At 36.8% G+C, this 27,128-nt stretch overlaps 1 protein-coding gene and 1 pseudogene across 7 annotated transcripts in view; one reads left to right on the top strand and one right to left on the bottom strand.

Annotated features, from left to right (window-relative positions):
- VPS13B (vacuolar protein sorting 13 homolog B) overlaps nucleotides 1–27,128 on the bottom strand; it is a 769,746-nt gene that overhangs the window by 217,254 nt on the left and 525,364 nt on the right. The window lies entirely within an intron of this gene.
- Nucleotides 9,204–9,535, top strand: LOC116575025 (annotated as a pseudogene).

The raw sequence follows: 27,128 nt of genomic DNA, 5'->3' as shown, positions 1-27,128 counted from the left end.
CTGAGCCAAAGGCAGGTGGCTCAGATCATGACCTGAGCCACCCAGGTGCCCCTAGAACAGTCTTCTAGAAGTAGAATTATTAGGTAAATGTTATAGGAAAGTTTAAGGTTACCAATATTGTTAACACCCTTCCAAAAAAGGCTACATTAATTTATATTAGCACCATCAATGGAAAAATAGTCCCCTGGGCATTGCTTATCATTTCTTAGGCTTTTCTTTAATTTGATCAATAAATATAGTATCATTTTTCCACATGGTACGAATTTTCATGAGTTGTTTATGAAAATGTTAAAGGGCTGTTAATTCATTCAAGACAATGATGTAACAGTCATTAAATTTTTAAAAATACTTCTTGCCTATTGATTTTTAAGTGGTTGAAGGAGATGTATATTGTTAATAAAAGCCAATATGAACTATATGAAGCAAAAACAACACAGTCCTGTTCTTTGAAGACACTATGTCCTTTTCATCCATTCTTTCTCTAGAGTGCTACTTCACTGTCTGGAGTGCCCCTCCTGAGCCAGCAAACATAGATTATCCCATCAAGAGTCAGAACAAATGCGACTTGTCTGAGAATTGTTCTCTCATTCTTTTCCTGCTTGGCCATCCTAATACTTTACACATATTTCAATTTATACCTACAATATTCTGTAGTGGCACTATTAGATTGTGTTAAAACATTTACAGGCTTTAGAGGCAGATGGATGTGGGGTCAAGTTCACTGCTTTCTGACTGTATGATTTTAGACAAATTACAAACCTAAGGTTGTATAATCTCATCTGTAAAACAGGGATTTAAATTTGATCTCAAGAGTATGAGGATTCAATGAGCTAATTTGTCTAAAGAGGTCAGCACAGTGCCTGGTATAGAGTAAATACTCAATAATGGGCCACAAGCCTGTCTTTTACCAGGTGAAGGACTGCCAGAGGGACTGGGCCACATCATGTTGCTTCTGTGTACCACTAAGAAGTACAGGAGAGCCTGGCATGCTACAGAGAGGATCCATAAATGTTTGATGATTGTTTCTGATAGAATATTAAATAAAAAAATTGGTCTGCAGATTAGGAACACATGATTGTTAGCATATACATACATGTGGACACAGACCTCCCCATATGCTGTAGTCTTTAAGGTCTTTCCAGATATATTCATGGGCTCTTTCCTGATCTGTACTCTCTACCTTGTGAGCTGATCACACTTCTACTTGGTTATTCTCACAGTCTCTGCTGGGTCCTCAACTTCACACTGGGGACATTAATACCCAACCCACAAAGTTGCTTCAGCATTAAATGAGTTAATGTGTTTTTGGTTTTTTTTTTAAAGATTTTTATTTATTTATTTGACAGAGAGAGAGCACAGTAGACAGAGAGGCAGGCAGAGAGAGAGAGAGGGAAGCAGGCTCCCTGCTAAGCAGGGAGCCTGATGCGGGACTCAATCCCAGGACCCTGAGATCATGACCTGAGCCGAAGGCAGCGGCTTAACCCACTGAGCCACCCAGGCGCCCGAGTTAATGTGCTGAACATAATACATAGCGGCATGCAATAAAGGGTAAGTTAAAAAAAAAAAAAAAAGTCACCTTCTTTGAGAAGACTTCTTTAACCCTTCCAGATGGTGCTAGTCTTTCCCGTTTTTACAGTTTCATAACAAGCTAATATTTATTGTCACAGCACTTTTCACACTGTGTCCTGTCTCAGAGCAATTCAATTGCAAGCAATTGAAGATAAAAAATACCACTGAGTTATGTTTGTTATTTGCCAAATGTTGTTAGCACACACCTACATTTTCTATACAAAGTGTTATAACCCTCTGAAGGGGGTAGTGTTATTCCCATTTCACAGGTGAGGAAACTGAGGCTTAGAAAGATGAATCAATAAGTCCAAGGTCAGTCTGATATTAGGCTATGGGTAAGACGGAACGCCACTAGTATTCTTAGCATACACCATACTCCCTATAACATAGCAGAGCTTAATAATTATGTGCTGACTGAATACACAAGTGAACGTATTTAACTGAAAAATTCAGTAAAATAAAAAAAAAATCGCAATTATCAAAATAATTTAATTTTAAAGCTTTTAGTTATCCCCTTTTAAAAAGTTCAAATACACATCCAAATCCATTACCAACTAGGAATTCTCAAATAATACATGGAAAAAACTAGTCTAGGATTTACTGGCCACGTTTTGACATATTACAAACTAAGTACCTGTATACAACATAATAAAGAAATCCTTTACATTGGGTTCTGAGGCAAACTCAAATCCAGAACTCAACCATTTTCATTCCATCAGGAAAGGCATCCACACTTAACTCCACTACTTTCTATGCATCGAGAATTGTATTTTCTTTTTATGATTCAGAGATTTGTATTGAAAATCTGGTCTCTCCTTCCTTAAAGTAAGGGTTCTCTAATGGTGTTAACGTGACAAAACAAACTGCCCGTAGGTAGATACTCAGTGTCCAGCCCTAGTGTGTGTTGAGATTGCCACATTCAGCTCTAGTGAATGTCAAGTAGCCTGATCTTGAGATATAAATAACCAGCAAGGGCAGGATGGCAGCTATCAGCCTGGGTCACACAGGTTACTGAACAGAAGTCAGATGGTAACTAATTCTAGTCACTACCGAGCAGAATGGAATTTGAACCAATGACCCAGAGATGAAAGACTCTGACTCTTATTGGGGAGAGGAAAAAAAAAAAAAGTACAACTTTCTCAGTCCTGGGCAACGAAATTCTTCAAACTGGGTTAAAAGCCAAGATTTCCTCCATTTTTCTAAGTTTCCACACTATTTGCAGCACTGAAATAAATAAGCTGATGATTTTTGAGACATATTTAAAAATCCATTGGTTTGTCACCAGTTCATTGCAGATTTATCTGTTATACTAAAGAGTATCTGGCCTGCTCTTGAGAAAAGCTTTATAATTAATTATGTGTGCTAAGCCCTAAACTTGGGCATCAATTTACTATTCCTTTGTGGGAAAAGAAAAGTTCACAGTGTAGTAACTCTGAAAATAACTTTAGCTTTATTATCGTCTGAAGGGACTAATAATTTAAGTTGTCAAAAAAGAGCAGTATCTGCTTGCTCTTAGTGAAGGCAACAGACACACGGATCTTGGGGCAGTGCTGTTATATCAGCTCGCCCACTCTTTACCTAACTCATTTAAAATGAACAATAAAAGTTTTCTTTAATTAGCTACTGGTGTGCATTAACATGATCATGATTAAACCATAAAAACCAACTGTACATTACGCTGGTCCCCTCTTCCATATGTTTTGAATTATTCTGTTTGAAAATGTACTTTGCGTCCCTTTTAAAAGTTCGACCTTCTGCTTTCAGAGAATTAAATGCATATTACTGCAGTGAAGAAGATAATGTTTCAGACCTCCAGGCATATATTAAACACACTGGCAGCACTTGAGACAAAATGCTTTACTTATTAGATACTTCCTATTCTAAACAGTGTCATCAAAGGCTAAAAACAAAATCCATATAAAAGCTGCACAATGCTTCCACACAGAACCCGTGCCAAAATCCCTGTACTTTCCAACTAATGAGGAAAGGATGTGTACTCTTAACATATGAATGTAAGATTTTCCAAGCATTCACTTTAGGAAACTGGGCTATTGATTCCATATGGGTTATGTTAAATGAAACTGTATTGGTAAAATAACCTTTAAGATATCTGGCATGATAACTATAATTAAACAATATTTAAAAGGCTAAAACAAAAGGGAATTTGGTTCCACAATGGCTAATTAAAATAAAATGAAAAAACACAGCATGCCATCTATCAAGATAAATTGTTATTGTTTAAGAACTATTTAAATACTGTTAAAATATACTTTTAGATAAAATCTGAAAGAGCTGGAAAAATATTTGTGGCTTACAAATGGATAGTTTGGTGAAGAAAAAAGGATAGGACTCTGAAATTGGATGCGGAGATAACAGCTTTAAAGCCTTGAGCACAACCAGATGGTACTTAGAGGAATTCTACAATTTCACCATCAATGGGTTTCAATATGAGAAGATTTTTCAAGGGCTGGGAAAACATGTCAAGTTGATAGTTTACTTCTTCGATCATTTCAGTGCACTTTCCCATCCTTTCACAGTTCTCCACAGCACAGATATGAGCCACCATGGAGAAGGTGCTGAAAGCTGTACTAGTAGCTGGGGAGCTGTAGCTAATTCCTCCTTTTCATGTATGGAGAAAGGTAAGTTTCCAAGCTCACCCTGGAGTCTGGCAAGAGCCACAGTATCTCAGGAGCAGTGGCGAAAACCACTCTCAAGTATGTGACAGTACCAAAGAAAGCATTACAATAATTTCAAATGACATTAGTTAGATGTTCTTCCGTGGCCTTGTGGAGCAGAGAAAGATAAGGTTGATTGACTGAGACTTCCGGTTTGGTCATATTGACATTTTTAGGAGCACCTTCAAAGAGTCTGCCTCACTAATAAAAATGCTGCAAATAAATGGATATTTAAAATTTTTTAAAGAAAAATATATCAAAACCAGCCTCTTGAGAACGAACAGGTATAAAACAAATACAATTTTTGCTTTGATGAATGACAACAAAGGGTAATTCGGCATCTACTTCAATGTTTTAATTTGCATTACTTCTTTTAATTTCTTGATCATTTTAAGGAAACCTTAACTATATATGAGCATAGATATATCTACATATTTTCCCACCTTCCTACCATAACTATGGTTCTATAACAGCAATACTGAAGTAGTATTTCCACCATGCAACAGTCATACTTTAATACTCATCAGAGTATCGTTTGCCAATCACGAGATCATTTCTCATATCTTCTAAATTATGAAAAATCAAGTGTGAAACCACAAAATCAAAGTGACAAACACATCTGTATATCACTGTGACATTTATTCTAATTTTACTGTCCTTGCTAAAATGTAGTAATGTTTTCAAAGAAGTAAAGATCTTACAAAATCAAAAACAATAAAAAAATCAGTTAAAAAACTGCTTATACTATTTTAATGGCTTCACATACCGGAATTACAAAGCAGTTTTTACAAACTTGAAAAAATTATATGCCTCATTGTCTAAACGTTGCAAACATACTCTTCTAGCTGTATCTTTTAGAAGTTTGGTTTGGGGGTTGGGGTGGGGTGGTGTTGCTGGGAGAGGGTCTTTATATATACCTTTAACACAGAGATAGCATATTCTGGAAACTTTACATAACTAGCAAATTTTTGTAACAATCAGCAAGAGAATTCAATTTGATGAATACATTTAAGCAAGTAAATAAGAAAATATATATCTTTAGGTCTCAAATTTTCAGTGATATCAGCATCGCACTTAATAAACATGTTATTTTATACATGAATTACCAGAGTAGGTCAGTGACATGCTAGGTAAAATTTATCTAAGCACATTAATTTAAAAAATTATAAGAATAAATTGCCTTCTGCATGAAACATCTCCGTAAGTGTCACCAATCCAAGTTATTTTTACTTAAAAACCAAACTTGCACAAGCACTGTGTGTACTTGGTACTATGGATAGAGTGTTTAGAAAATCAGGGCTTTTAATATTTTATTTCTCTAAGCCAAATGTTCTACCAGATCCCACATAATATAATTATTCCCAGTTGGATGGCAAAAAACGTTTTCACAATACTGCAATAATTATGCAAAAGAGCAGAACTAATGATACCCATCACTGCTTAACAAATAGAATGGTAAAGAGTACTATAGTTTCAAGTTTTCCTTTTCATGAAGTTACTTTTCCGGCTCTTTGAAGTAACAGTATGAGGCCACTACTGTTTGCTAAGTATCAGTTCAAATATTCACATTTCAAGACCAGCACTAAATGCAATAAAAGAAGCATGGAGATAGTTCAGGCAAGGTTGTGTTTTACTGTAGTCCATGTTTGGTCTATTGTTCTAATTAAAGTTGTAAATTACAAAAAGGGACCTGTTCTAGTGCTAAATGGACTATAATACCTTGATCATTATCAGTGTGTTTCAATATGATAAGCCAAATAAATTTAAAAAAGTATATATACCAACATACCCACACAAGTTCAAATCCTACTTATCAAGATTTTATCTGCAGTACTGACCTTTAAACTTTTGTGTCTGTCTGTCCTTTTATACATATATGATTTCATAGCATAAGCTCATTTTCAGGAGCTTCTAAATTCATGAAAAAAAATTAGTTCCAGGTGAAACTTTGCATAGAAGGACTTAACTCAGAAACAGAAGTTTTCATTCTCTTTCCCTCTCTTTCTCTGTCACATATAAAATTGGAAGAGGTCGGTCATTTTTGTTCAAGGAGACTAGATCTCATTGATTTATACTAACCTCTGATTTTAAGTTTGACTTGTTTGCTTTTTGTAATAAATTCAGTTTTTTAAAAATAAAACTTGACACATTCTGGGAACTTGAATCGTAATCAAAACAGATGCCTTTACCTCAGACACAACAACCTGCTTTGAAATGGCCACACTGTTAATTCTTAAAAAGTGGCTACTGTGTGTTACAAGGTAACTACTCTTCATACTGATGAAATCCAAGGTTCATTCCACTGATGTCAATGTGGAAACCATTTTGTCTCATGGCTGCTTAAAGATTTTCAATAGGATTAAATCAGCTGCAAGTCCTTATTATATAAGGGTTTACAATTGTGTCTGAGTTGGAGTCTGTTTCTCATAGAATTTTACTCAGAGACTGACTTAGATTGGCTCCTTAGAGCTAGTCTGATTTTACTAGAAACAACTGTATCACATCAGCCACTCTCATAAACTTGCCTTAAGATTGAATCAGCCCTGACCCTGAAGCAGATGAAAGTTTACCGAGCCTATGCATTCTCCGTTAAGAGTCACAGAAAAGTTTGCATTTAGTTTCTGCAGGACGGCAGAAGTAGAGTATGCTTATTAACCATTCTAGTGGGCTTTTGCCTTGCAACTATGAACCTGATTTTCTGTTAAGAAAACTACAGTTGAACTTGGAGAACTTTCTATTGATAAAAATACATACATATTCTTATTTGATTATTTTATCCTTCAAATCACATATACTCCTTTGCGGAAACTATGTAGAGTTTATGGAAATGAAGCAAGAGCATGCTCTTAAAATGAATTTTCCCCTAGGTTTAGTACAAGTTAAAAATAATGAAAATGGTTTCAGCATATCCATAATTAACTTTATCCAGTAGCTGGTTTTCACTGCCGAATAGAACATGGTTATTCAATAAAAATACTGAACTGATTTTCATTATTATATATTTTATTTTCTAAATCTAAACAAACTTGCTTCAGTTAACTATAGATTCTTCTCAAATTAAACCTGAATCTCAGTATTCTCTCTTCTGTAGCTAATTTCATTGAAGTCCATCAAGACATAGAATAGAGGGTCAGTTACAAACTTTTCCTGGCTACACTTTAACTCCATGATTGCAGATCAAATTTACACTGAGCTCAAGCTACATATTGATTCTCTGTGTATTGTATTGATTCTCATGTTGTCAATACCTTAATGATGCATGCAATGGGCTTGAAATGCAAAATGGTCAAGATGTTAGAGAAAAACATTTGCTTATGCCCTTCTTTTCCATTAGAAGTTTTGTTCTGTGTTGTTACTCCATAAAAATCATCACTAGGCCAAAATACCCTTCTGCACAAACTACTTAGATCACAACCTCTCCCTTGAACCCTTACAAATCTGAACTATTCTCTAAATCAGGTAAGTATTCCTAACAATTGCTGAGGTCAGCTAGTCCTACACCATCAGTTAATTTTCATATGTTGATATGTCCTAAGTAATTCTTGCTGTTCTGAGAAAACAATTTTTTTTGTATATTAATGGTAATCCAAAGATAATCCAACACATATCTTAAGGATATTCTTGATTATGTGGAATTGCTTGAATGAACATTCAGAAGTTAAGAAGAAAAGTGTACATTAAGTCCTCCCAAGTATCAAGCATCATCTCTATAAACATTAAACCTGTAGGTAAGTCTGGAAACTCCTGAGAAAACGTTCTCAAAAAGCTTTTTAATAAATTTTTAATAAGTTTTAATAATAGCTATTATATGATCACTAGATGATCTTATCAGAATGTCTCCTGTTAATACTAAATTTCAGAAGATCATATTCACAACAGTGAATTAGCATGAATTAGCAATAAATTAGCATCATTAAAGTGGAGTGTTCTTAGTATTTAAAATTTACATGTCTCTAAACTACTTAAAGAATAAAGATTTTTTTAAATGATAGTAGTAAGATAATGTCACTCAGTGAAGTATGCTTAATGTTTGGACTTAAGCTATAATAATTCTGTTGGGATTAAAGACTTCTTAAGCTTACTGAAGATAGAGCCAATATCAAAATTATTACGCAAAATGCATAAAAAATATTTCACATTATTCATTCATTCAACAAATTCTTATTGAGTATATACTATGTTCCAGGTACTGCTAGGGATCCAGCAGAAACAAAGTTCTTGCCTCCATGGAGTTTACACCTTAGTGGGGGAAATCACATAAAATTTATGTGAAACACACACACACACACACCTGTATGTGCTAGTGACTGGACTGTTGGACTATTATGAGAGAAAGACAGAAGACAAAAATGATTTGAATTTTTTTGCCTGAGCACTTGTAAGAATGGAAAAGAGGATTTTCCAGGTTATGCAAGCAGCTTCCCAAACAATCTATGTGTTATGCCAATGCTTTCATAATCTGACTTCCAAACTTTGCCTATTTTCCCAAGAATCATAAATGACACAGTGATCTTCACATAGGGAGATGATGACCCTCACCACCATACCCAAAGTCCCAAAGGACTCTCTAATTATGATGACTTCCTAGTTCTTCTAGCAAACCAAACCTCCAATCAGCTAAGAACAATTCAAGGGAGGGCTATAATTAGAGATGGTTTTCTGGGGTTGGACCTAGACCTCATTCTGCACAAATACTTGGAGGACAGAATAGTGGGCTAAGACATGGAGTCATGCCACATCCCCAGAAAATCAAAATGAGATGTAGAATATTTCTTGGGAGGATTTTGGCCCTGAGACAGCTGAGACTACTGGAATACTAGTGAAGCTGAGTTACAGAAGGGGAGAAGGGAGGGATGAACTGTTACAAGACCTTACTATTTCTATCTTTGAAAATTTCTACTTAGATGTTCCATTATGAGTATCATGCATCTAAAAGATCACCATAGGTCCAAGTTGAAAATGGCAATGGCAGGTGGGTAGTGGGTGTCTGGGCTGCTAGGGTGGTCCAGGGCACAGCTGGGCAGTCCAAGTCAAAGAGTGATGCCCATGGCAAGGAGGGCTCAGCTGGCATGTGGAAGGCCCTCATCTACTTCTTAGCACTCTTCAGTGTAGGAGTGAGCATGCTGAACATCTTTCTAACCTGGCATCACAGAAAACACAAGAGACCTGAATTCACCTCCCACACTCATCTCCACATCAGGTCCAAGCCCTTTCCCTGGAGAGATGGTAATCATACTCTATACTGTAACTCTCATGTAAATCCACGTCCAACAGGTCATGAAGATGAATAAAGAGAACCTGGACCACTACTCAATGTGGACCACAGCACTGGTTTGGACCAGGACTCTGTACATGGACCAGAAAAGTAAATGGGACCTTAAGCTCACCTTCCTTACTTATATCAGATGTTGCCCAGTATACTGATCTTCCGTCCCTTTGCTCATGGCGGGATATGGATTGAATAAATAGCTTATACTGGTCCAAAAATAAATACATATAAATAAAAAATTAAAGAAATAAAAGATCACCATAACATTCTAAAATATCTTTTCCCAAATATCACCTTTACAACTTAAGTTCTTATTTGTTCCTTCCCAAAAGGCTCAAATATTAAATATACCTTCCCGGTCCCTACCAAGTATACTATTAGTCATTCTTTCACTTCATTAGTTATTCTTGCTGTTTCCTTTGTAATTTTTATTCTCACTGGCCCTTCCATTCTCCACTGGCTAATTACAGAAGTTCCTTAATTAGTTTCTTTCACTGGTCTTTCCCTTTCCTAACCTATTCCATATAACACTGCCAGATTACTCTTCTCAAAACTTTAAAAATATTTACTTACAGTTGTCTCACTAGAATGTAAGGTCCATAAAAACAGAGGACTTTTTGCATGTTTATTTTTCTACTTTATCACCAGCACCCAGCATAGTGCTTGGAACACAGAAGGCACCCCATACATACTTAATGAATGAATTAAGAAAAAACTGAAATGAATCATTTGCAAGGTGCTTATTTAGGTTCCCACGTGAAAGAGTTGACACAAAGATCAGTTAAACTCGAAGCTTACCTTCTAGGTTAGAGATACTCTACTAAAGATGCTTTTAGAACACACCTGCTCCAAGACTGAAAGAAACCAGGATTTAGACTTGTTGAAATGGCAGTAAAGATACTGAGGCTGAAGGAGCCACATAAATGAAGAGACAAAACATAGGAAAGAGCATGGGTAAATGTATGGCAAAGGAAATGCCCCATTTAGCTCAAATAAAAGAGATATTTTAATGGGAATAGTGGAGGATGAGGCTGCAAAGGCAGGATAAAGCAAGATTCTAGGTTAAGAAAATGGAATTCTTAGGTTTTTTGCCAGTCTTCTTGAAAGCAGAGTCTTTTGACCATTGGAGTCAAAATAACCTGTTAAAATAGAGATTGTCAGGCTCCATGCCAAAAGTATCTTATCTGAGAGTGACACCTGGTGACCTACATTTATTACAAACTCTCAGTAATTTTACGCACACTAATACTTGAGAAACACTGCTATATACAATGGGACATTAAAAGAACTTGCCAAGTAAATAAATGACAAGTGGTGCTTGAGAAAAATTAATGTGATCAAAATGTGCAGTAGGAGTAGGGACTGGGGGGCAGAGAGACCGCAGGTAGCACCGCCAATGACAAAGTAATTGGCCAGATGACCAACATGGGGATGTGAAATTAAATAATAGATGGTATAGTGGGCATTTCCTCTATGTAGCCTTCACTTTATGAGCCCACAATAACTCCTCTCTTCTATAATCCTGTAGGACATACTATATAATTTATCTGGTACTTAGCATATCTTACCTTCTACTGATATTTTCTTTTAAGCCTTTCGCTCTCTTAACTAGATTGCAGGACTCCTGGGTCCAGAAATGTGCTACGTACATTTTTTTTTAAAGATTTTTTATTTAATTGACAGAGAGAGAGATCACAAGAAGGCAGAGAGGCAGGCAGAGAGAGAGGGGGAAGCAGGTTCCCTGCTGAGCAGAGAGCCAGATGTGGGGCTCAATCCCAGGACCCTGAGATCACGACCTGAGCTGAAGGCAGAGGCTTTAACCCACTGAGCCACCCGGGCACCCCTATGTCCATTTTTGTAGATCCTGAGAACAAACCACGTATATAAGGTGAGATGCGTATATTGGATGACAGTGATAATGGTGATTAAGATGGCAATACTGATCACCTAACTAGTTGATTCCCTAATATTCTCTAAGCAATATCAATGCACAGATAACACTTACTGCATGCTTAGAATGTGCCTGGTATTTTTCTATGTGCACTTAGTATGTGTTAGGCATTACTCTATATCAACTCATTTAATCTTCAGAACTCTGTAAAGTGGGTATTATTATTATCCCCATTTTAAGATAAAGAAACTGAGGCCCAGATAAATAACTTGCTCAAAATTGCACAAAAATCACAAAAATTGCACAAAAATGTGTGTTAAATGGTGTAGCTGGGATTTGAACATTGGGAATATGTCTCCAGAGGTCACCTTATTTATTTATTTATTTATGTTTATTTATTGACACAGAGAGAGAGAGAGAGATCACAAGTAGGCAGAGAGGCAGGCAGAGAGATGAGGGGGAAGCAGGCTCCCTGCTGAGCAGAGAGCCCAACGCGGGGTTCGATCCCAGGAACCTGAGATCATGACCTGAGCCGAAGACAGAGGTTTAACCCACTGAGCCACCCAGGCACCCCAGAGGTCACTTTAAAATCATAATCTATGTACTCTCCATTTCAGAAAATTTTAAACCTTTTTGTTTTTGTTACTATGTCTTCCTACCAGATGGCAAGATCCATAATTTCAGGGACTAGTTAATTTTGTTCACTATTACATACCTAGTGGGCACACAGTAGATCCTCCACAAACACATGCCTTGTCAGTGAATGAATGAATGAATGAAAAAAAATAAGGAAAAAAAAGTAGGAGAAAAGAGTAGAGGAATGAAGTAACAGATACCATTATGAGCACCTAAAGGACTAGCAAGGCTTTTATTACTGCAAATTTCAGACAGATGGCTTCCCAGAGAATGCCTTCATCAATACATGAATGTATTGTGAAATACTGAAAGGAAAAATCCATTTTCAAGGTGCTGGGACCAGGTGTGTCTATTTTAGCAAATCACTGTATTCAAGAACAGGAAGCAGAGCTTGGAGATAGAGCACTACACTAGGGAACTGAAGACCTGGCTGAGTTCCACTGTTTCCACTAAGTCACACCTGTGTGCACTATGTGGGGAAAAAAACTGTCTTTGTTCACAGCTTTCCTTTTGTTGACATGGAGTTATAAAATAGGGTAATCTAGGCCAAATTCAAATTCTCAGTTCAATGTATCTGAATCATGCTTCTTAGAGCTGGAAGAGGTTCTGGAGCTCATTGTTTCCAGAGATTTTCACACTACTTTTTAGCCATAGTGCTCTTTCTTCAAAGAAAATCCTATGGGGTGACGGGGTAGTGGGTGAGGGACAGGTAGTCAATATGCACAATATGGAAAACAGATAAAAGCTAAGTTGCCCAAGGATGGTTTTATCATGAATGTGATAAGCATGTGGATTTGAGGGCCACAAAACTCAGATCTGCTATTGGTCAACCACCCCTTGATATAATTTTTAAAGTTTTTATTTAAATTTCAGTTAGTTAAGATACAGTGTAATATTAGTTCCAGGTGTACAATACAGTGATTCAACCTTTCCATACAACACCTAGCACTCATCACACCAAGTGCACTCCTTAATCCCCATCACCTATTTTACCCTTCTCTCTACCTCCTCCTCATTCTGGTAACCATCAGTTTGTTCTCCGTAGTTTAGAGTCTCTTTCTTTTTTTTTTTTAATTTTTTTATTTTTTTTTTATTTTTAAAGATTTTATTTATTTATTTGACAGAGAGAAATCACAAGTAGGCAGAGAGGCAGGCAGAGAGAGAGGAGGAAGCAGGCTCCCTGCCGACAGAGAGAAATCACAAGTAGGCAGAGAGGCAGGCAGAGAGAGAGGAGGAAGCAGGCTCCCTGCCGAGCAGAGAGCCCGATGCGGGACTCGATCCCAGGACCCTGAGATCATGACCTGAGCCGAAGGCAGCGGCTTAACCACTGAGCCACCCAGGCGCCCTAGAGTCTCTTTCTTGATTTGCCTCTGTATCTCTCTCTTTTTTTCCTTTGGCACAACTGTTTTGTTTCTTAAATTCTACCTTCTAGTGAAATCATATGGTATTGTCTTTCTCTGACTGACTTATTTCGCTTAGCATTATACTCTCTAGCTCCATCCAGGCCATTGCAAATGGGAAGATTTTATTCCTTTTTATGGCTAATACTCCATTGTATATATATGCCACATCTCCTTTATCCATTCATCTTTTGATGGACATCTGGCTGTTTTCATAATTTGGCTATTATAGATAATGCTGCTACAAGCATTCGTGTACATGTATCCCTATGAATTAGTATTTTTGTATTCTCTGGGTAAATACTTAGTAGTATAACTGTTGGATCATAGGGTAGTTCTATTTTCAACTTTTTGAGGAACCTCCATACTATGTTCCAGAGTGGCTGCACAGGTTTGCATTTCCACCAACAGTGTAAGAAGGTTCCTCTTTCCCTATACCCTCACCAACACCTGTTGTTTCTTGTATTGTTGATTCTAGCCTCATAGGTGTGAGGTAATATCTCACTGTAGTTTTGATTTGCATTTCTCTGATGATGAATGATGCTAAGCATCCTTTCATGTGTCTGTTAGCCATCTGGATGTCTTCTTTGGAAAAATGTCTATTCGTGTCTTCTATTCATTTTTTAATTGGGTTGTTCATTTTTGGGGTGTTGAGTTGTATAAGTTCTTTATATATTTTGGATACTAGACTTTTATCAGATATGTCATTTGCAAATATCTTCTCCCATTCAGTAGGCTGCTTTTTAGTTTTGTTGATTATTTCCTTTGCTGTGCAGAAGTTTTTTATTTTGATGAAATCCCAATAGTCTTTTGCTTTTGTTTCCCTATCCTTGGATAAGTCAGGAGACTTATCCAGAAAGAAAATGACTGCAGCTTATGTCAAAGAAGTTACTGCTGTGTTCTCTTCTAGGATTTTTATGGTTTCCTGTCTCACATTTAGATCTTTCATCCATTTGGAATTTATCTTTGTGTATGGTCTAAGAAAGTGGTCCAGTTTCATTCTGCCTGTTGTTCAGTTTTCCCAACTCTACTTGTTGGAGACTGTCTTTTTCATATTGGATATTCTTGCCCTCTTTGTCAAAGATTAATTGAACATATAGTCATGGGTTCATTTCTGGGTTTTCTATTCTGTTCCAGTGTGTCTATTTTTGTGTCAGTACTGCTCAGATCACTACAGCTTTGTAATATAGCTTAAGTCTAGAATTGTGATGCCTCCACCTTTTTCTTTTTAAATGTTGCTTTGGCTATTCAGGGTCTTCTGTAGTTCCATACAAATTTGCAATCAGTAGAATTTATTTCTGGGTTGTAAGGGTGGTTCAATATTTGCAAATCAATCAATGTGATACACATTATTTAAAAAAAGGATAAGAATCCTATGATTCCCTGAATAGATGTAGAAAAAGCATTTGACAAAATACACCACCATTCACGATAAGAACTCTCAACAAAGTAGGTTTGACCTACTCAACATAATAAAGACCATATATGAACAACCCACAGCAAATATCCTAAATGGGGAAAAACTGAGAGCTTTTTCTCTATGGTCAGGAACAAGACAGGGAATGCCACTTTCATCACTGCTATTTAACATAGCACTGGAATTCCTAGCCACAGTTATCAGACAACAAAAAGAAATAAAAGGTATCCAAATTGGAAGAAGTAAAACTTTTACCATTTGCAGATGACATAATATATATAGAAAACCTGAAAGATCCAACTAAAAAACTCTAACTTATCAATTAATTTAATAAAATCGCAGGATACAAAATCAATGCACAGAAATCTGTTGCATTTCCACACACCAATAACAAAGAGAAATGAAGGGATCAACCCCATTTGCAACTGGCCAAATTATAAGAGGATCCTAGGAATATACTTAACCAAAGAGGTGAAAGACATGTACTCTGAAAACTGTAAAACACTGATGAAAGAAATTGAAGAGGGAAAAAAAAAGAAGTGGAAAGACATTCCATGCTCAGGATCAGAAGAAAAAACATTGTTAAAATCCATACTATCCAAAGCAAACTATACATTTAATGCAATCGCTATCAAAATATCAAGAGCATTTTTCACATAACTAGAACAAACAATCCTAAAATTTGTATGGAACCACAAAAGATGCTTGACATATTTTTAAATACATACTTTATTGTGATATGCTATATGATCTATTTAAAGTGTGCAAATCAATGCTTTTTTTCTTCCAAGTTTTTATTTAAATTCCAGTTTACATACAGTGTAATATGTATGGCATACATTCTGGCATACAATATAGTAATTCAGTATTTCCATCCAACACCTGGTACTCACCTCAATGCCCTCCTTAATCCCCATCTACTTAACCCACCCCCTGCCACCTCTCCTCTGATAACCATCAGTTAATTCTCTAGAGTTTCTTGGTTTTCTTCTTTTCCCCCTCTCCATGTTTGATTTTTTCTTAAATCCCATATATGAGTGAAATCATATGGTATTTATCTTTCTCTGACTGACCAATTTTACTTAGCAGAATTCTCTAGCTCCATCCATGTCAATGCAAATGTCAAGACTCTATTCCTTTTTATGGCTGAATAATATTCCCTTTTATGGATATACTACATTTTATTTATTTATTCATTAGCTTGTTGGACACTTGGGTTGCTTCCACTTTTTTGTGATTATGAATAATGCTGTTAAAAATATTCAGGGACAAGTTTTTGGGTGGACATATGTTTTCATTTCTATCGATTATATATGTAGGAGAAGAACTGTTAGGTTACATATACATAACTCTATTTTAATCTTTTGAGGAACTGCCAGACCATTTTCCAAAACAGCTGCAACATTTTACATTTTCACCAAGTGTATGAAGGTTCTAATTTCTCCACATCTTTACCAACACTTGCTATCATCTGTCTTTATGATAATAGCTATCCTACTGGGTGTAAGGCAGTGTCTCATAGTGGTACTGATATGCATTTCCCTGATGGTCGATGGTACTAATAGTTTTTTTCATGTATATATTGGCCATCTATATATTTTCTTTGGAGGAATGTCTATTTTATAACTGGGTTATTTTTTATTATTTACCTGTAAGGATTCTTTACATATTCTGGATATAAATCTCTTACTAGATAGGTGATATGAAAACATTTTCATCCATTATGTGGGCTGTTTTTATACTCTCTTAATTTTGATGAAGTCCTATTAACTAATTAGGTTGCTTGTGCTTTTTGTGTTATATATTTAAAAAATCACTGCCTAATCCTTAGATCACAAAAATAAACGCCTATGTTTTCTTCTAAGTTTCACAGTTTTAGCTCTTACATTTAGATCTTGATCCATTTTGTGTTAATTTTGTAAGTGATGCTTCTTATTTCCATAAAGTTGGTATTAATATCCCCTCTTTTATTTCAGATTTTAGTAATCTGAGTCTTCTTTTTCTTCGTAAGTCTAGTTAAGAGTTTGCCACTTTTTTAATCATTTATTTATTTTCAGCATAACAGTATCATTATTTTTTCACCACACCCAGTGCTCCATGCAATCCGGGCCCTCTCTAATACCCACCACCTGGTACCCCGACCTCCCACCCCACTGTCACTTCAAACCCCTCAGATTGTTTTTCAGAGTCCATAGTCTCTCATGATTCACCTCCCCTTCCAATTTCCCCCAACTCCCTTCTCCTCTCTAACTCCCCATGTCACTTTTGCTGATCTTTTTAAAGAGCTGAGTTTTGTTTCTGCTAATTATCTCTATTGTTCTTCTATCTCCCCTTGACATTTAACAGAAGTCACAGAAAAAGTGAAGAGTTTGGGGCTAAAGCAGTAGGAGTTTCCTTTCTATGACCACATTGTACGGGATGGTCCAAGCCAGTTCTTTTCCTACCTATTGTTTTATTTATTAATAGTATGCAGTATTATTTCTCAAATTTTTGTGTTCAGATGATAAATTATATGGTCACATACAAAGAGCCCTGGAATGAAATGGGATTTCCTGAGGGTTCTAGCCAGCTTCCTCCCAGTACCCTCTCTTTGAGTATTCCTTGTGGTCTGGCCTCAGATATAAAGTAAAAAAGTGAAATGAGGATGATATAAACCTTGAAGAGACACACTTGCGGCGAGATTCGTGGGGAAAAAAGCTTTTGAGAATATTTGCCAACTAACAAAAAAAGTGTAAGAATTAGTCTTCATTTGGGTCTCTCACTAACTCTTATTCTTTTATAAACAAGTGTAAATGTGGTTGAGGTCACAGAGAAATACTCTCAAGAACTTCCGTGGATGAAGCAGTCTGTGTTCATGGGTTACTGACTTTCCCATGGGGCAGGGTCCTATATTCTATGCTCCAACTCTACCTGTGCACATACTCTTCTCCAGTGAAGACCGCATTCCTTAGTACGATGCCACCCTTTTGAGAGAGAAGGAATATCCTTACTCTTGAATGAGAAGTTACAGGTCTAAGGGATTAAGAAAAAATGGGGTCACACTATTCCCTTTTGCTACTTGCCTCCCAAACTTAATCAGAACCAAATCTATGAGATGCCAGTAATTCACTTTCTATTCTATTTGTCCTTTCCTAGTCTTACACTTCCTGTACTCTTCAAGGAGCAGGAGATGGTTTTTTGATTCCATCTGTTTCAGTGCCCTGATTTTCCTATCAGAGCCAAAGGCATGTATGCAGACAAACAAATACACTTTTATCAATTACTGCAGTGTATTTCATTCACAACAGGGGTCAGGAAACTGTATATTCAATATTTCTAGAAAAACTCTCCACTAATCAAGGAACACTGAATATATTTTAATGTACTTTATTTGAACCTTAAAATCTTTTATTTGTACCTTATTAGTCTGGAAATCTGATCTGTTGTGTTGGCTTGATTACTGCATGTTACTCACAAGACTTCATTTTATTTTAACCAAATGTGCTTATTTTTTCCTGCTATTGTGGTCTTTCGACTTTATTTAAGAAAGGATATTTTAGGAATTGAAGTTTTAAAATACTTTACAAGAACTTGTTTGTTAGTAAGAATTTGCTTGATATGAAAGTTAAATCACAATGAAAAATCTGGTATGTTCAAGATTTTCACTGGAACTAAAATGCTCATTAAAAGTCATGGAAAAATATTACTGCTATTTTTGGCAGTAAAACACAATGATGAAACAAAGCTTCCTTAACAATGTAAAGACAGTGGGACAGTGACTCAAGGCACTGGCAGATATTTTATTTTGATACTTAATGTAGTTCACAGAATACCAGCTGACTTTATTCTTAGGAACACATTTAAAAAATGGCAGTGATGGATTTTCAGGCCTGGTCACACCTACCAGGAAAATGACGCAACCATTATTCACCTCTCCCAGCTATGGTTTTTACTGGCATCTTCTATGAGTTACACTTTGGCACTCTTCTAAACATCATCAGGCCACAAGCTCAGTCTAAATCAAATATTTTTACAAACTAAACAATCCAGTGCTAAAAACTACCCAGGTTACAAAGACCTAATGCTGTTTCCGTTCCAAAGAATGGGCTATTTTATAGGGGAAAAAGTGCTTACTACATTAAAAGGGAAATGGTACTTTAACCCAAAAAAACTAAGCTGTTCAGAGCATTAAAAAAACAGGATCAAACAAGCACTGGCCACCAAGTGACAGACACAACTGGCTAATGACCTTTTCCAATCTCTGTATCTTATGAGACCACGTAATAGATTGCTCAGGTAAGTTAGTTCATCTAGTATTGGGTCAGTTAAGTTAGAGTCATACAAAAAAAAAAAAATTCTGTTCACAGCCATAACCTACATCCCTAATTCAGGCTTACGTTCTTACAAGTATGAGCCACTATTCACATTATTATTGCAAAAGAATGAGTCTAAGTATATGTCCTACTGATGATAGGTGAGTGCGATTACCTCTGCATGTGAAGAGTATCTGATTTTCAAAAAGCTGAGGGAATGCAAACAAGCAATGCTGGCAACTGAAACTAATAAAACAGTGAAACTTTCATTTTCCTACATTAAATACAGATACACTAAAGTATATTCTTTGCACCTGCTGCAAGTTTTAATTTGAAATTAGTTATACAGTACCTGGTACTGTATATATATATATATATATATACATATATATATGTATATATATAGACTGTATATATATATATAGACATGTTGAAAAATCCTTGTTGAATGAATGAATGCAAAATATCTGGTTCCCATATAAATCTGGGAAAGCGATATCATGTCAAGTGCTATATAAGTAATATTTCAGAAGCCACAGCAATTACATCATACTTTATTCTTTCCCTTGAAAAACAGAGATCATCAGTCTTTACCTGAGAAGTTTTGCAACTGGACTAACTGTTCAGCTCTACTGATCTCTCTTACCTCTTCTTCTTCTTCTTTTTTTTTTCTCTCTTACTTCTATAACTTCTAGTGATTTTTTTTTCACATGGGGCATCATGTTGGTCAACTACTTTCAGAACCAGCCTATGAGCTTCTGCTATGTGCTCAATAATTTTAGGCATGGAGGATGTGTCAGTGAACAAAAAGCCAAATTGAAACAAACCCCCAAAACCTGTTCTTGTGGAGCCTATATTCTAAGAAGTAGAAGTAATAAATACAATAAGTAAGTCATATAGTATGTTGGTGAGTTATAGGTGGTATGAGGAAAAGAGCAGTCAGGGGACACCATGATTTCTAAGGAAGGATAGCAATTTTTAAAAGGGTAGTAGTCATGCTAGGCCTCATTAAGAAGGAGACATTTGAGCAAGCGGCTGCTGCTAACGGTCCCCACAGAGGCCTGGTGGTGGGAATCATGCCAGGCATACTCCAGAAACAGCCAGGGGGCCAATGTGGCTGGAGGAGAGTAAGCAGTGGAGAGGGCATTAGGAGAGGAGGTAAGAGACTAATGGAGGGGCCAGATCGTACAGTACCTGGAAAGTCATTGTTGTAAAGGCTTTAAGTTTTCTCTGAGAGAAACAGGAGCCAGAGAATAAAGCTTTTGAGGGGACAACAGGATCATTTAGCTCAAGTTTTAAAAGGATCCCTGGCTGTGGTTTTGAGAATACGAGGCAGGGAGAATAAAATGCAAAAAAGGAGATGAGTCAGGAAGCTACCTACTGAGTAGTCTAGGTGACACGTGATGGCTTAGACCAGGACAAAACAGCAAAGGTGGTAAGAAGTTGAATTCTGGGTATATGTTGAAGGTAGAGCCCATAGGATTTCCTGACACATTAGATATGATGTATAATAGAAAAAGAGATGAGTATGACTTCATAAATTTTGGCTTTAGCAACTGGAAAAATGGGAGTTGTCAATGACTGATATGAAAAAAGACTGGGTGGAGTAGGTCTGAAGGAAGAGAGAGATCAGGAGTTCCATTTTGAACATATTAACCTCATACAGTGAAATGCCACAATCCTCACATTACCATCCCAGTTCATTCTCCTCATCATGCATTTATTTGTAGATTAAAAAGAAGTCTATGGCCTTTTATATTTTTAGGCCTTCTAGCTAGAATTGTATTGGAAACCTTATATATCTTTTATTCATTAGAACCAACATTTCTCTCACTGCAGTAGCTGGAAATTCTAGTCTACCAATTAGAAATGAAGAGAAGTTCCTGCTTGTCTTTCACTTACCAAAACAAATGTGTTCAGAGCTTGTTGTCTCCTAGATTCAAGAACAATTTGGACAAGATGAAATGCCTCTAGAATTAGAATCTGAGGATCGATAGGTCAAACTTTGGTCTTTCACTTAGCTGTGATGAGACCTTAAAATCTTTGGATCTCACTGATGACACATAAAATAAAGAATACACCTACTTTATAGGATGGTGTGAAATTCTGTAAGTGAAAAAGTTCTATGCATTGTAAAAAATTATACCAATGTTAGATTTCACACATGACTTTTCTACTGTTTTTGCTCATTCATTTATTCACTCATGCATCCCTCCATTTTACAAAAAGGAATGAAGGTAGATGGAAGTTCTTGGAATGATCTCTTAACAAACTGGTGAAAGATTTCTGAGCAACTTTCTGGGTGTTTTTTCACCCTTTTCACCCTATGCTCTTCTAAGGGCTGCTTAGATAAGCTACCTTAATGATTTATCTTATGTAGGACTGATTCTTTTACAATGAATTCTGTAACCAAACATCCACATGAAAACGAAAGGACAAAAAAGCCCTGGTAAAATAACAGCAGGTAGCCTGATAAAATAGAAACAGAAATGAAAAGTGGGCCATGTTACACATTATTGTAAGAGTCAACTGGACTGAGCAAAGTCAGAGCAAAGCAAATTCTTAAGAAGACCTGTGAAAGACAAGAACAATGATACATGGCAGGAGAGGAAGGAGTGGGGTTAATGTCAAGGTCTTGGCCCTGACTATTGTCAATTTATTTTGTAGGAACTTTGGCCTGCCCTTGATGGCATTTTATTCTTATTTATGGAGAAGAGACAGTATGCAAGTAATCTTACTCAAACATATGATCATATGGAGAGAGACTGGGAATTTTGCTGACAAAAGAGGGTAGGTGCCCAGTTTTGGGAGGTGAAGGTTTCTTATGAATCTTAATGAGTTAGCTGTTCTGTTGAACAGATTCCCGTGTTATTAAACAAAATTGTGGTAAATACTTTCAAGCTTTAACAACTTTTCCCTAACTGGAGGGGTCTGTGATGAGGATCCTTTAGTAATTCTTTCTGCACTATGTTCTCAGACACAATTTTACTAGGGCATTCTTCATTTAGTTACTGATGGGGGTATATTCTGACATAAGGTGTGAACCCTTTCAAGGTGGGGAAGATTATAGTCATCCTTGTAACCACAGAGCCGCTGGAACATACATTATAGAGAGTTAATAAAAGTCATTTTCCTGATTCTCCTTCTATTCTCCCACTTCTTTACTTCTGAAAGGCTAACTCCAGAGCTCTTGTAGGAGTGAGATCTTATATATACTTCATTAACCCTTTGTGTCATGGGCTGCTCACAAAACATCGTTAATGAATGCCAAGCAATTTCAAGACAGGAAACCCAGAATTTCAGGCCAAACATTTCCTTATAAAGAAATGAAATGCTTGGGATATAAGGTGACAGTATCATTCTGGCAATTAACCTGAATTGTCATTTAGATTACACTTTGCTGTTTTGGGAAGAGGAATTTTGGCTTGGTATTTCTGAGTCACCCTTAGTGTTTTTTTATTGCAATGCTGTGATTCCTGTAAATTCATTATTCTCAATATGTCACCATGAAAATATTCAAACATGCAAAAAGATGAAATAATTTTATAGTAAGCATCTGTATACCTACAACCTAGATTCTCTAAAGAACATTTTTTTGTTGTTCACTTGTTTTTTTTGTTTTTTTTTTTTGTTCACTTGTTTTATAGCTATCTAGGGATGGAATGGGTCTCAGCAGAAAGAAAAAGGTACTTTTATAAACTGATTATTTATAATTTTGCAAATCAACAAAATTTTAATAATTATACCTTTATTGAGTTCTTATGTGGTAAGTCCTATACCTACATTATTTTTAATCCCTACAAAACTCTTCTAGGGAAGCCGAGGCTTACAGAGTTAAGGAACATGGCTAAGTGCCATAGCAGCTCTCTGAAAGCTAGAGTTAAGCCCAAACTAATAGTCTTTACTATTCCATACTGATCCTAAAAGCCAAAAGAGGAAAACAAAACAAAACAAAACAACTGAGGCAGACATTATTGGTTACCTGTCCATCATCCTAGTTTAATTTCCCCTAGTCTAAGAGAAATCTAATTTTTCACCTCCCAAACCCCAACCTCACCTCCAGTTTTCAGGGGTGCAACAAGTCCCTTTCCTGTGACTGGTTCGGAAATAAAGGCTGAAGCTATTCAGACAGGGTACTTGCTAAATCACAGGGCTTGTTTCAGGAATGGGCATGTGACCCAATTTGGTCTAATAATTCATGGGAAGACGTTTCCTCAGGACCTCTGGGGAAAACCTTCCTCACCCCTATAGAGAGCTTTGGGAAAAAACTGGATGCATGGAAGTACAGATACAACTATTATAGCTATAGTGTGTCTATGAGGAGAACAGTCTAAGAATGAAGCCGAGAGTGTAGCAGAGGAAGTCAAGAGATAGGAAACTGTATTAGAGTGAGATAACCCTCAGGTGTACTCTAGGTCTGAAGTCCAAGTTATAAAAGCCAATAAATTTCCTTACTGTGTAATATTTTTGGTTTTTCTGTTATTTGTGGTCATAGACATCATAGCTGATTGGGAAAATCAGTCAGAAGAATGATACTTTAAAACAAAATTAATAACAACAAAAAAAACTAAACAGCTAAAAGAGAACACAGTTAAGGATTATATTCACTGAGTTGGGGAAGCTGTGGTTAGTAAGTACTCTGTGCAACTTTATTCCGGGGTTGGAGTTAGCAGCAGCAACAGCAGTTTCCTGAGGCTGTTCATGCACAGAACTCCCAGGCCCTCCTTAAAGAACAGTCCTTATATTTCTATCAAAGATTATAAAGGACTGAATTCTTGCCAGGTTAAAAGCCTGAATGAGTTCTTGCCAGCAGTACCCCACCCAGAGACAACCACTTTGTCACCAAATCCCAACACTTTCCCTTCTACTCTTAAGAATTTAATTAAACTATTTTGAGTTTATCTTTCTGTATGGTGTAAGAGAATGGTCGAGTTTCATTCTTCTACATATAGCTGTCCAGTTTTCCCAGCACCATTTATTGAAGAGACTGTCTTTTTTCTACTGTATATTTTTTCCTGTTTTGTCGAAGATTAATTGACCATAGAGTTGAGGGTCCATATCTGGGCTCTCTACTCTGTTCCACTGGTCTATGTGTCTGTTTTTATGCCAGTACCATGCTGTCTTGGTGATCACAGCTTTGTAATAAAGCTTGAAATCAGGTAATGTGATACCCCCGTTTTATTTTTGTTTTTCAACATTTCCTTAGTGATTCGGGGTCTCTTCTGATTCCATACAAATTTTTGGATTATTTGTTCCAGCTCTTTGAAGAATACTGGTGGAATTTTGATCAGAATGGCATTAAAAGTATAGATTGCTCTAGGCAGTATAGACATTTTAACAATGTTTATTCTTCCGATCCAAGAGCATGGAATGGTCTTCCATCTTTTTGTGTCTTCTTCAATTTTTTTCATGAGTGTTCTGTAGTTCCTCAAGTACAGACCCTTTACCTCTTTGGTTAGGTTTATTCCCAGGTATCTTATGGTTCTTGGTGCTATAGTAAATGGAGTCAATTCTCTAATTTCCCTTTCTGAATTTTCATTGTTAATGTATAAGAAAGCACTGATTTCTGCACATTGACTATGTATCCTGCCACGCTGCTGAATTGCTGTATGAGTTCTAGTAGTTTGGGGGTGGAGTCTTTTGGGTTTTCCATATAAAGAATCATGTCGTCGCAAATGGCAAGATTTCATTTCTTTTGATGGCTGCATAGTATTCCATTGTGTATATATACCACATCTTCTTGATCCATTCATCTGTTGATGGACATCTAGGTTCTTTCCAGCGACAACATGGATGGAACTAGAGCGTATCATGCTTAGCGAAATAAGTCAAGCAGAGAAAGACAACTATCATATGATCTCCCTGATATGAGGAAGTGGTGATGCAACATGGGGGCTTAAGTGGGTAGGAGAAGAATAAATGAAACAAGATGGGATTGGGAGGGAGACAAACCATAAGTGACTCTTAATCTCACAAAACAAACTGAGGGTTGCTGGGGGGAGGGGGTTTGGGAGAAGGGAGTGGGATTATGGACACTGGGGAGGGTATGTGCTTTGGTGAGTGCTGTGAAGTGTGTAAACCTGGTGATTCACAGACCTGTACCCCTGGGGATAAAAACATATGTTTATAAAAAAAAAAAAAAAGGAACAAAAAAAAATAATAATAATCCTAAGTAAAAGAATCATGTCATCTGCGAATAGAGAGAGTTTGACTTCTTCATTGCCAATTTGGATACCTTTTATTTCTCTTTGTTGTCTGATTGCTGTAGCTAGGACTTCTAATACTATGTTGAACAAGAGTGGTGAAAGTGGGCATCCTTGTCTTGTTCCTGATCTCAACGGGAAGGCTGCAAGCTTTTTCCCATTGAGGATGATATTTGCTTGGATAAAAGACCTCAACGTGAGACAGGATTCCATCAGAATCCTGGAGGAGAACATAGGCAGTAACCTCTTTGATATCAGCCACAGCAACTTCTTTCAAGATACGTCTCCAAAGACAAAGGAAGCAAAGGCGAAAATAAACTTTTGGGACTTCATCAAAATCAAAAGCTTCTGCACAGCAAAGGAAACGGTCAAAAAAACAAAGAGGCAACCCACAGAATGGGAGAAAATATTTGCAAATGACAGTACAGACAAAAGGTTGATATCCAGGATCTATAATGAACTCCTCAAACTTGACACACACAAAACAGGAAATCATATCAAAAAATGGGCAGAAGATATGAACAGACACTTCTCCAATCAAGACATACAAATTGCTATCAGACATATGAAAAAATGTTCATCATCACTAGCCCTCAGGGAGATTCAAATTAAAACCACACTGAGATATCACCTTACACCAGTTAGAAATGCCAAAATTAACAAGACAGGAAACAACATGTGTTGGAGGGGATGTGGAGAAAGGGGAACCCTCTTACACTATTGGTGGGAATGCAAGTTGGTGCAGCCTCTTTGGAGAACAGTGTGGAGATTCCTCAAGAAATTAAAAATAGAACTTCCTTATGACCCTGCAATTGCACTCCTGGGTATTTACCCCAAAGATACAGATGTCGTGAAAAGAAGGGCCATCTGTACCCCAATGTTTATAGCAGCAATGGCCCAAGTTGCCAAATTATGGAAAGAACCAAGATGCCCTTCAACGGATGAATGGATAAGGGAGATGTGGTCCATATACACTATGGAGTATTATGCCTCCATCAGAAAGGACGAATACCCAACTTTTGTAGCAACATGGACGGGACTTGAAGAGATTATGCTGAGTGAAATAAGTCAAGCAGAGAGAGTCAATTATCATATGGTTTCACTTACTTGTGGAGCATAACATATAGCACGGAGGACATGGGGAGTTAGAGAGGAGAAGGGAGTTGGGGTAAATTGGAAGGGGAGGTGAATCATGAGAGACTATGAACTCTGAAAAACAATCTGAGGGGTTTGAAGTGGCAGGGCGGGGGTGGGAGGTTGGGGTACCAGGTGGTGGGTATTAGAGAGGGTCCGGATTGCATGGAGCACTGGGTGTGGTGAAAAAATAATGAATACTGTTATGCTGAAAATAAATAAATTAATATAAAAAAAAAGAATTTAATTAAACTAGAAGTCAGCAGACCCAAGTTCTAGTACTAGCTCTACTGGACTACCCTTGACATCTGCCTTTCTAGGGTATAGTTTCCAAACCTGAAAATCCATGGGATTGCTCTACATAGCAAAGGATTGCAGATTCATGAAACACACATGTAAGGAATGATTAAGGAAATACAGTATGCTTGCTACTGCACACTGGCATGAGTTTTCTTTTTTTTTTTTTAATAAGTCACTATTAAACAAGAAATAATGCTAAAATAATTGCCAAAATGTCACAGAGAGAATTTAATATTAATATTAAAGCTAATATTTATTATTTTAGAAAGCAAAGTGTAGCTTACTAAGATGCCTACTTTTTTGGAGAAACAGGGTATCGAAAATTAACACATGCAATAGCTC

Source organism: Mustela erminea, chromosome 16, assembly GCF_009829155.1.
Source record: "Mustela erminea isolate mMusErm1 chromosome 16, mMusErm1.Pri, whole genome shotgun sequence".
In the NCBI taxonomy this organism is placed as follows: domain Eukaryota; kingdom Metazoa; phylum Chordata; class Mammalia; order Carnivora; family Mustelidae; genus Mustela; species Mustela erminea.
Note: the sequence above shows the minus strand (reverse complement) of the source record. Positions and strands in the feature narration are given on the sequence as shown.